The following is a 9,686-nucleotide window of genomic DNA, read 5'->3' on the forward strand; positions in this document are numbered from 1 at the left end:
AATTTACATGAAGTTTACATCGATTCTTATTATTAATATATATATTGAATTTATTTTGAATTTATTTAATATTCAGAATTTAAAATAATTTAAATTTTAAAACGAAATATGAAAATGAAAAACATATTTAAAAAAAAAGCATTTAAAAGTCATACAATAATATTTAAATTCATAATACAAATAGAAATATATAAAAAACTACATATTCTCGAAGTAGTCGGTGGGGTTGCTCGGCTGTTGACGGGTTAGATCGGACTCTTGGGGATCTCATACTGGCAACCCAAGAGCGGCTCGTCTCTCACTCAACATTCTCTGCATAACCGGGTTTTCCACGGTCATCACGTCTAGCAAATCCTCAAGAGAGTCTAAACGAACCTGCTGGCTATCCATTCGAGCTTTCATCTAAGCAGTCTCTTCATCCCGTCTCGAAGTGTATGACGAAGTTGCCCTTGCAACTTCGTTAACAGATCCTATACCGACTATCCGTCCCTTCTTTTTAGGAGCCACCTATAAAATCAAAACATATATTAATATAGTTAATTATGTTCAAATATTAAAAATAATGTAAACAAAAATTTTAAGTTGTACATCTTCGAAGATTCTGTCAGCCTCATCGGTGGACAATGTGACGGGTAATCCATCGGGAGACTCCTGGGTTATTTGCGTCTCCCGTTCTTCAATCCGAGCAGCCACTGCTTGGAAGAGTTTCTCAGATGAACGATCCACAAAAACTCCGTCGGATGTGGCGTGAGTCATCTTGAATAGGTCAGACAGAGATGGTAAGACTCCCATCTTGTCGAACTACAAAAAAAAGATAAATTAAATATTAAAAATTATATTAATTGAATATTTGAAAATATATATTTAAAACAAAACTTACAGCTTCAAGACGGACTCCTGCATGAGGTTTTTGTCCGGTTCTGTGAAGCATTGGCAAATGACCATCTTTATCCTTCGTCCTTCGAGAAGCCGAGCACGAATTGGCCTTTTTGATCGAAGAGGGGTGCTCCCAATAGGCGATGAGGCCATCCCACACATCCTTCGTGAGCTCAGTGGGCTTTCCCTCATGCCCGTAGATCTCCCACTTGTCCTTCCAATCGGAGACTGTGTTGCAGAGGCGGATCTTTGCCTTTGCAACGAATTCCGCCTTCACCCTCTCGGTGATTCCCAAAGACCAATGCCACTTTTGCTGAAACACCAAAATTTTGAAAAAATTACAATTAATAATAAATATTAAAAATATATATATATATTTAAAAGTGAAAATTAAATTAAATTTTAAAATCTTACCGCAAAACATTTAAACCACTTGATCTTAACGTGATTTGGTGTCTTGCTCCAGTTTGGATATGCCCCGTCGTAGTAACCCTTAATCATCGCCGAAACGTTCCGACTAACACGGTTGTTAGCCCCAAACCTGAAAAAAAATAATTTAACCTTTAGAAAATAAAAATAATTTAAATTTTAATGTAATAAAAATTGATAACTTACCAATAAGTTTCTCGGGGTCTATCGGGGTCTAGAACACCCAAACCCTCCTGTCCAGGCTGGGCAAGCAAATCCTCCACCGTATATCTCGCGAATGGAGCATATGAAGGCACACGCAAATCCGGATGAATTGCACCTTCTGGGACAGGCTGAGGTGCAGCCGCTGGAGGAGGAGGTGGAGGCATCTGCGGTGGAAGAGGAGGACACGAAAAAACTCTCTGAGAAGTCTGAGAGTCTGGAACTGCATCGGAAGACGATGGACCGGAAGAAGATGTACCGGAACCATCGCCAAACAACTGGGCATAAGTAGGTGCTGCTGGTTTCCTTCTAGGAGCCATCTAAAAAAAATTAAAATAAATTTAATCAATTACGACGACATAATTAAAAAATTATTCCGTTACCTAACTAATCACCTAAACTATAGTATTCCGTAATCTAACTAATCACCTAAACTAATTACCTAACTAATCACCTAAACTAATTACCTAACTAATTAATCACCTAAAATAACTTAAAAAAAAAATAGTAGAGGAAAGGGAGTGTACCTTAGAGGGAGAGCGAAGGAGTTTGGGAGGAATGAACGAGGCAGCCTCGTTCTCGGCGTCTCAATATATAGAAAACGTTTCATCGTAAACGCGACGTAATATTACGACGAAGTTACCAGGCCCGTGTTTTTCCATTTACGACGAAGTTACCAGGCCCGCGTTTTTCGGTTTACGACGAAATTACGTCGAAACGATTTACCAGGCTTTTCCGTTTACGAAGAAGTTACCAGGCCCACGTTTTTCCATTTACGACGAAGTTACCATGCCCGTCTTTTTTTATTTACGGCGAAATTACGTGGAATAGAGTTAACCATTTACGACGATTTTACAACGCTTAACCCTAAACACCGATAATGAAATCCCTAAACCCCAAAGTCACATATCATCTAACATCATATCTTCTTCTCTACTACTTCTTGCTCTTTCTCCAACTTAAACTCTAAAACCCTAAAACTCCAAATAAATTTTTAAAAACTAAAGAAATACATATTATATAAAACAACATTTGTTACACATACATTAAGATGGTAAAAAAACAATATTTCTTTGAAAATACGTTACAATAGAGAAATACAACATTTGTTACATATATTACGTCACTCTAAATCGTTTTCGTTCTCATCAATATTACATCACTCTAAATCTTTTTCGTTCTCATCACTATCATTACAATCATCATCGTCGCTTCTCTCGAACTCGTCTTCACGTGCTTCATTTGTCGTATCTTTGGGAATATCTTCATATTGAAAGTTTTGCGGGTCGATCAAAAGGATTTCATCAGTTGGTTGTTCTGGTACCTCAACTTCATTGATAGCGTCTTCTTCTTCCAAGGGCGGTTCTTCTCTAGCGACAATGCGTCCACGAGGTGTAATTTTGATAGCAGCTAACCAGTTTATCCCGGAAGTTCGAAGCCGAGGATATGGAAGGAAGCTAACTTGCTTGGCTTGTGAAGCTAAAATTAAAGGCTCAAATTTGTTGTATCTTCTTCCAAAATTGACATCCACGACACCAAATTTGTTATACCGAATTCCTCGGTTCACAACAGGATCGAACCATTCACATTTGAAGAGGATGCATTTTAGCTTCAATAACCCCGGAAATTCCACTTCAATAATCTCCTGCAAGATCCCGTAAAAGTCTGTTTCACCTTTCACACATATTCCGTAGTTAGTCGTTGCCCGATGTCTCCCATACTCGTATGTGTGAAAGGTAAATCCTCGTGTGAAATACATAGGTGATGTGGTGATCTTTGCAACTGGCCCTTGAACCAATTCGTTAAACCATACGGGATAATAAGGATCGTCATAATCAACCTGCAAAAAGCAGATATTCTTAATTAATATTGAAGTATCAAAACACTTACTTAATTAATCAATGTATGAGATATATTACGTACCTGTGATTTTAACCACTTGACAAAGTGCTTATCTTTACGTGCGTCCAAATCAGTTGCAGATATTCCTGGTATTGCTTCTTCAACTTGAGATACAAACATGCTGCAAATTAAATAAATAATCAAGTCATACATAATTAACTTCAATTCATATAATTAACATTCACATATATTTACCTTTCAAAGTAACGGCTCACTGCATCCACACAGTTGAGCGGAATATAAGTGTGGGCATTATGTTTATCCTCTTCACATGACCACCATACTTCTTTCGTTTTCCCACCAAACCGTCCAATTTCGCAAAAAATGTCAGGAACACTATCAATTGGATATGATGTCGGTACTCCACCATCATCATATCTTCTAGGAACTCTTTTTCTCGTACGAACAGTTGGAGCAAAGTAGTATGATGTGAAGTTAGATGTTTCCGCTGACAAACTCCCCGCAACTATTGAACCTTCCACCTTTGCAAGATTTCTTGCTTTTCCCTTCAAATGTTTCATCTGTCGCTCATACGGATACATCCATCCGTTGTGAAAGGTCCACGAAGCAATGCTTCATACGGTAGGTGGACAACTAGATGCTCCATGACGTCAAAAAATGAAGGAGGAAATATCTTCTCCAGGTTGCACAATATGATCGGAATGTTCTGATGAAGTTGTTCGATGACTTCTTCCTTGAACGTACGTGTGCTAAGATCTCTGAAAAATGCTCCGATGGCTGTATATTGCAAAAGTAATCAAATTAATAACATTTCATAACATATATATGTATGTATATATATATTATAAAATTATAATTACCTGCAAGTGCTTGATGGACATTTGCTGGAAGGAGCTCGGCAAAAGCAAATGGAAGTAGTCGTTGCATAAACACATGACAATCATGACTCTTCATTCCGGAGAACTTTTGACCCCGTTCAACACATCTTGACAGATTAGACACATAACCATCAGGAAACATAACTTCTGATGCAACCCAGTCAAACAAGGTTGTTTTGGCTTCTGATGACAACCGGAAGATGGGAACAGGAACATTTCCATTGCTCTTGATATGTAACTCACTTCTTGAGCAAATATCAGATAAGTCCATCCTTGACTTTTTGTTATCTTTTGTCTTCCCAGGGACGTTAAGTAATGTATTCATGATGTTCTCAAAAAAGTTCTTCTCAATATGCATGACATCCAGATTGTGGCGTAAGAGAAGATCCTTCCAATAGGGTAGCTCCCAAAATATACTCTTCTTATGCCAATTGTGAGAGACACCATACCCATCAGGCATATTTCCAGGAACATGCCAATTTCCTCCAACCTTAACTGTTTCCTGAGCTCCGTAATAATCAATGTCTGCTTCGATCTGCTGGCCGGTGAGATATGGAGGAGGACTGTCTCTGACAATTTTTTTGTGCCGAAACAATGTCTTATTTCTTCTGTACGGATGGGCAAGTGGAAGAAAGCGACGATGACAATCAAACCAACAACTCTTCCTACCATTCTTCAGTTGAAAAGCATCCGTCGATCCAAGACAATATGGACAAGATAATCTTCCATGTGTTGTCCAGCCAGACAACATCCCATAAGCAGGAAATCACTTATCGTCCACAGCAGAACTGCTCGCATCGTAAAATTGTTTTTCAAGGAACAATCGTACGTCCTCACCCCTTCTGACCACAATTGCTTTAGCTCTTCTATCAACGGTTGAAGAAAAACATCAAGAGACCGTTTTGGATGCTTCGGCCCAGGGATTAATATGGTCAAAAATAGAAATTCTTGTTCCATGCACATATCCGGCGGTAAATTGTACGGCGTAAGAATGACTGGCCACAAAGAATATTGTCTACCAGACATTCCAAATGGACTAAATCCATCGGTGCATAACCCAAGATAGACATTCCGAATATTTGTAGCAAAATCTGCGTGTACCTTGTTGAAATGTTTCCACGCTCTTGCGTCTGATGGATGTGCAACCTCACCATCTCTCTGGACATGTTCCGCATGCCACCTCATCGACGCAGCAGTCCTCTCAGATTGATATAATCTTTTCAATCTGTCTGTAATTGGTAGGTACCACATCCTTTGGTACGGTACCCTATTCCTCCCACGGCCTTGCGGTTTGAATCGTGGTTTTTTGCAGAATCGACACTCTTCTAACTTGTCATCTTCTTTCCAGTAGATCATGCAGTTGTCGATGCAAACATCAATCATCTCCGAAGGCAACCCAAGACTATAAACCAATTTCTGAATCTCATAATAAGATTCAGCAGACACGTTGTCTTCTGGCAAATACTCTTTAAACAACTCCGCCCATGCATCCATGCAATTCTCAGGTAAATTATGATCCGTTTTAATATTCATCATCCTAGCTGCTAGAGACAATTTAGAGAGACCTTCTCTACAACCAGTGTAGATTGGTTGATTTGCAGCATCTAGCATTTCATAAAACCTTTTTGCATCCAAATTAGGTTCTTCTACATTTCCAGTTCCATCAGCTATTGTTGTAGTTGTTTCTAAAAATGCATCACTAATCATATCTTGAACCCTATCATGATCTACCATCTGCTCCTGATCTTGATGATAATTATATTCATTATGCAAATGATTCGGTTCTTCACTATGATGAGCATCCTCAAAATTATTATTACTACTACTAGCTTCATTTCCCCCATAACCCTCTCCATGTTGATACCAAATGTAGTACTGTGGTGTAAATCCTCTGTTTACTAAATGCTTCCATACAGTTTCAGTACGTGCAAATTTTGAATTCTTGCATTTCCGACAGGGGCAGAACATCTTACCGCTTTCCTGCGTGATCGGTGTGCAGCCCGCCTGGTGCATGAATGTCTCTAGCCCGCTCAGAAATGCGTTCGTCACCCTCCCGTCGGAATTTTTGTGCAAATACATCCAACTCCGTAACTCGTAAATACTACCGCCACCGGCCATTTTTTTCTTAGATTTTTTTTTGAAATCTATTTTTTTCTGAATTTTTTTTTGGATTTTTTTTTCCGTTTGTGTGTTGTGAGGAAGAGAGTTGTGGGAAATAACATATATATAGAGAAATTTTCGAGTTGGGTAGTTGAAATATAACAACGATTTTACAAGGAATCTTTTACATGAATTTTACATGGTTTTAACATAATATTTACAACGACTTTACGACGAAATTAGGTAAGTTAAAGCACATTGAATACACGTTTTCACCTAAATATAACGGTAACATGTTTCGTTGTAATGTCGATGTAACGATTACGACGTATTTCTCATTCCACGTACTTTCGTCGTAAACTTACATGGATTTTACGACGAAACTGTTTCCTCTTAAATTTACATGGGGTGTACGACGAAATTTGGTCTCCTCGTAACTGCGTTGTAAACACCATGTAAATTTACGAGGAAAGAGTTTCGTCGTAAATGGTCGTTGTTATGGAAACGTTTTCTTGTAGTGTGTTGTTACACTTGAATAATTAAATCCATCGTTATATGATGAATTATTATCATAGAAATTTAATAAAAATGATTATAAATTAACATAATAAAACTGGCCAAAAATAATAATGTATCTTATAAATAAAAAGATGGTTACTACCTATATATATAATGTGTTGTTCACATCACATACGTGGAACTCACAGCTCATTAGATCTTTGGTGAAACCGGAGGATACCTAGCTTATTGAGAGTATTTAAGTTGAGTCGGTTTCATTAAGAAGATAGAGATGGATGGTTTTTTATTCAGTCAGGATGGTACATGTTTAAATTAGATTATGACACTGAAGTTCGTTTTCCACACTCAGGAATACCGGTTCCAGTTTTTGGCCCGGATACAAAGAGTTTGAAGGCTTCTTCATGGAAGATTGAATGTCCTCTAAAGTTGAAACTCTTTCTTTGGCAAATCATCTCAGGATGTCTGCCGGTACGGAATAATCAACAGGGCATAAAGTGTGATACATAATGTGCAAGGTGTGGGCAGAAGAAGAAACAATAAATCATATTTTGTTTGAATTTCCGCCGGCTATTCAGGTATGGGTTCTATTTGGGATTTCCACTAATCAAGGATATTTTTATACGCAGTCAGTCTTTGCAAATATAGATTATTTATTTTAGAGAATTGATCATATATTGTAGATCAGTATTTTGCTTGGATTCTTTAATTGGTATATTTGGAAAGGTGAAATGATAAAATATTTAATGGTTTTGACAGAGACCCTAGAGATACTTTACAGGTGGTGGAAACAGAAACAACTCTTTGGAGGGACGCACAATTGGATAAAGGGATCATAGGAACTCAGAATTCAACTCATAAGAACGAAGAAACTTATGTTATTACGCGTAGGATTGGGTGATGGTGCTACAAAAATGTTTCCTAGAAAAATAAAGACTTGTTCTCAGGACAAGTTTGGTACAACACTTTAGAAGGTTTTGATGGTTTGATGGATACCATAAATACTAGAGGTTCTCTTTCACCCCTGCAGGCAGAAATGGAAGCCTTAATTTAGGCGATGAAGTGTATGAATTTTTTTCGAAAATTCAGTATCAAGTTTGCAACAGATTTTTCTTAGTTGGTGAAGATGATTTCGGAAAATCATATTTTTTCACCAAAACTGCAAAATATTTTTTTCCCAAAATCACAAAATCATTTTTCCTGTTAAAACCACAAAATCATTTTCTTTCCAAAACTACAAAATCATATTTCCTTAAAAATCCTCCAATCACTTTTTTCCACAAAAATCGCAAAATATTTTTTTCTCGCAAAAAGATCTTGAAAACACATTTTCCCACAAAAAAACACTTTATGCCAAAATTGTGAAATCACATTTTCCCGCCATAGTCGTAAAATCACTTTTTCGCAAAAATAACGAAATCACATTTCCCCGCAAAATCAATTTTCCACCAAAATCGTGAAAACACTTTTTTTTTGCCAAAACCGCAAAATAAAATTTTCTCGCCATCGTGGAATAACATTCCCCCCTCCCCAAAACTGCAAAATCATTTTCTCACCAAAACCTCAAAATCACTTTTCCCACCAAAACCGAAAATTATTTTCCCTACCAAAATCGTGAAATCATACTTTCCACCAAAACCGAAGAATCGTCTTTTCAAACTAAAACTCTAAAACTATTTTTCCCGCAAAATTCCTGTTGGGGTCAAAATCGGTCAGGACGGAATCAATGTCTGAAAGTCCGTAAAAATCGGTATAAACGTTTTTACGAAAAATAAATCTTCGGAAAAGATTTATTCTTACGAAGAGCCCTGCGGAAGAAACACGAGACATCGGAGAAAAGCCTGAAAAAGGTCGCACGGTCGCTACGTAGCGACCGAGATCGAGCCAAGCTCGGTCACTACGTAGCGACCGAGCGTCCGTCCCGCCCGGTCGCTAAGTAGCGACCGAGCTCGAGCCAAGCTCGGTCGCTACGTAGCGACCGAGCACACATCCCACTCGGTCGCTACGTAGCGACCGAGCGTCCGTCCCGCTCGGTCGCTACGTAGCGAACGAGCGTGCGTTCCGTTCGGTCGCTACGTAGCGACCGAGCTCTTCCGAAACGTCGATACGACACGAATTCATTCATTCTCGTCTACCCTTCGATGCTGTCTCCCGAAGACCGTAGCGAACCCATTTCATGTTTTCCGCCATTCGAAGTCATCAATCAAACTTTACGATAAAAACCATAGAAAGTTCGTTTTTATCGAAAGAAGTCGTAATGAACGCTTCAAGTCGAAAGACGGCCCAAAGAGACCTATGGCATGACTCGAAGCCCACCTTACGATTTCTTAACCAGCAGCCCGTAAACCGTGGGACGGTTTACGCTTGGTTTGCAAGGAAAGATAAATGTCAAGTTTCCGCAGATAAATACGAAATTTTGAAGATAATTACGAAGAACGGGAAAATGGAATATCTCCATTTTTAGGCTATGAAGGCTTAAGGGCAGAAGGGGAAAAGCGTAAACCGACCTAGGAGTGAGTATATAAGGAGTCCTAGGCGAGAGGCGTGAGGGACAACTTTTTAGACTTAGAACTCTCGGCACTTAGAAACTCTGAGGCATTATTCTCGACATGCTCTGTTTCTATGACTGGCACCCGATTACCAGACGAACGTGCACAAGCAGTTCGATCTCTTGTTTCACCCTTGAACTACGTTCGGCTTAATCCTTGAAAGGGGTACGTAGGCAGCCTTTCATAAGGTTCAGTCTGAAATCAATCAAAAACCTTTTCTGTATTTTCTTCGTCTTTTCTTATCGAGCTGCGAGTCAACTAGGTTTGAGCTTTT

This window comes from Brassica napus, chromosome C7 (genome assembly GCF_020379485.1).
Source record: "Brassica napus cultivar Da-Ae chromosome C7, Da-Ae, whole genome shotgun sequence".
Classification (NCBI taxonomy): domain Eukaryota; kingdom Viridiplantae; phylum Streptophyta; class Magnoliopsida; order Brassicales; family Brassicaceae; genus Brassica; species Brassica napus.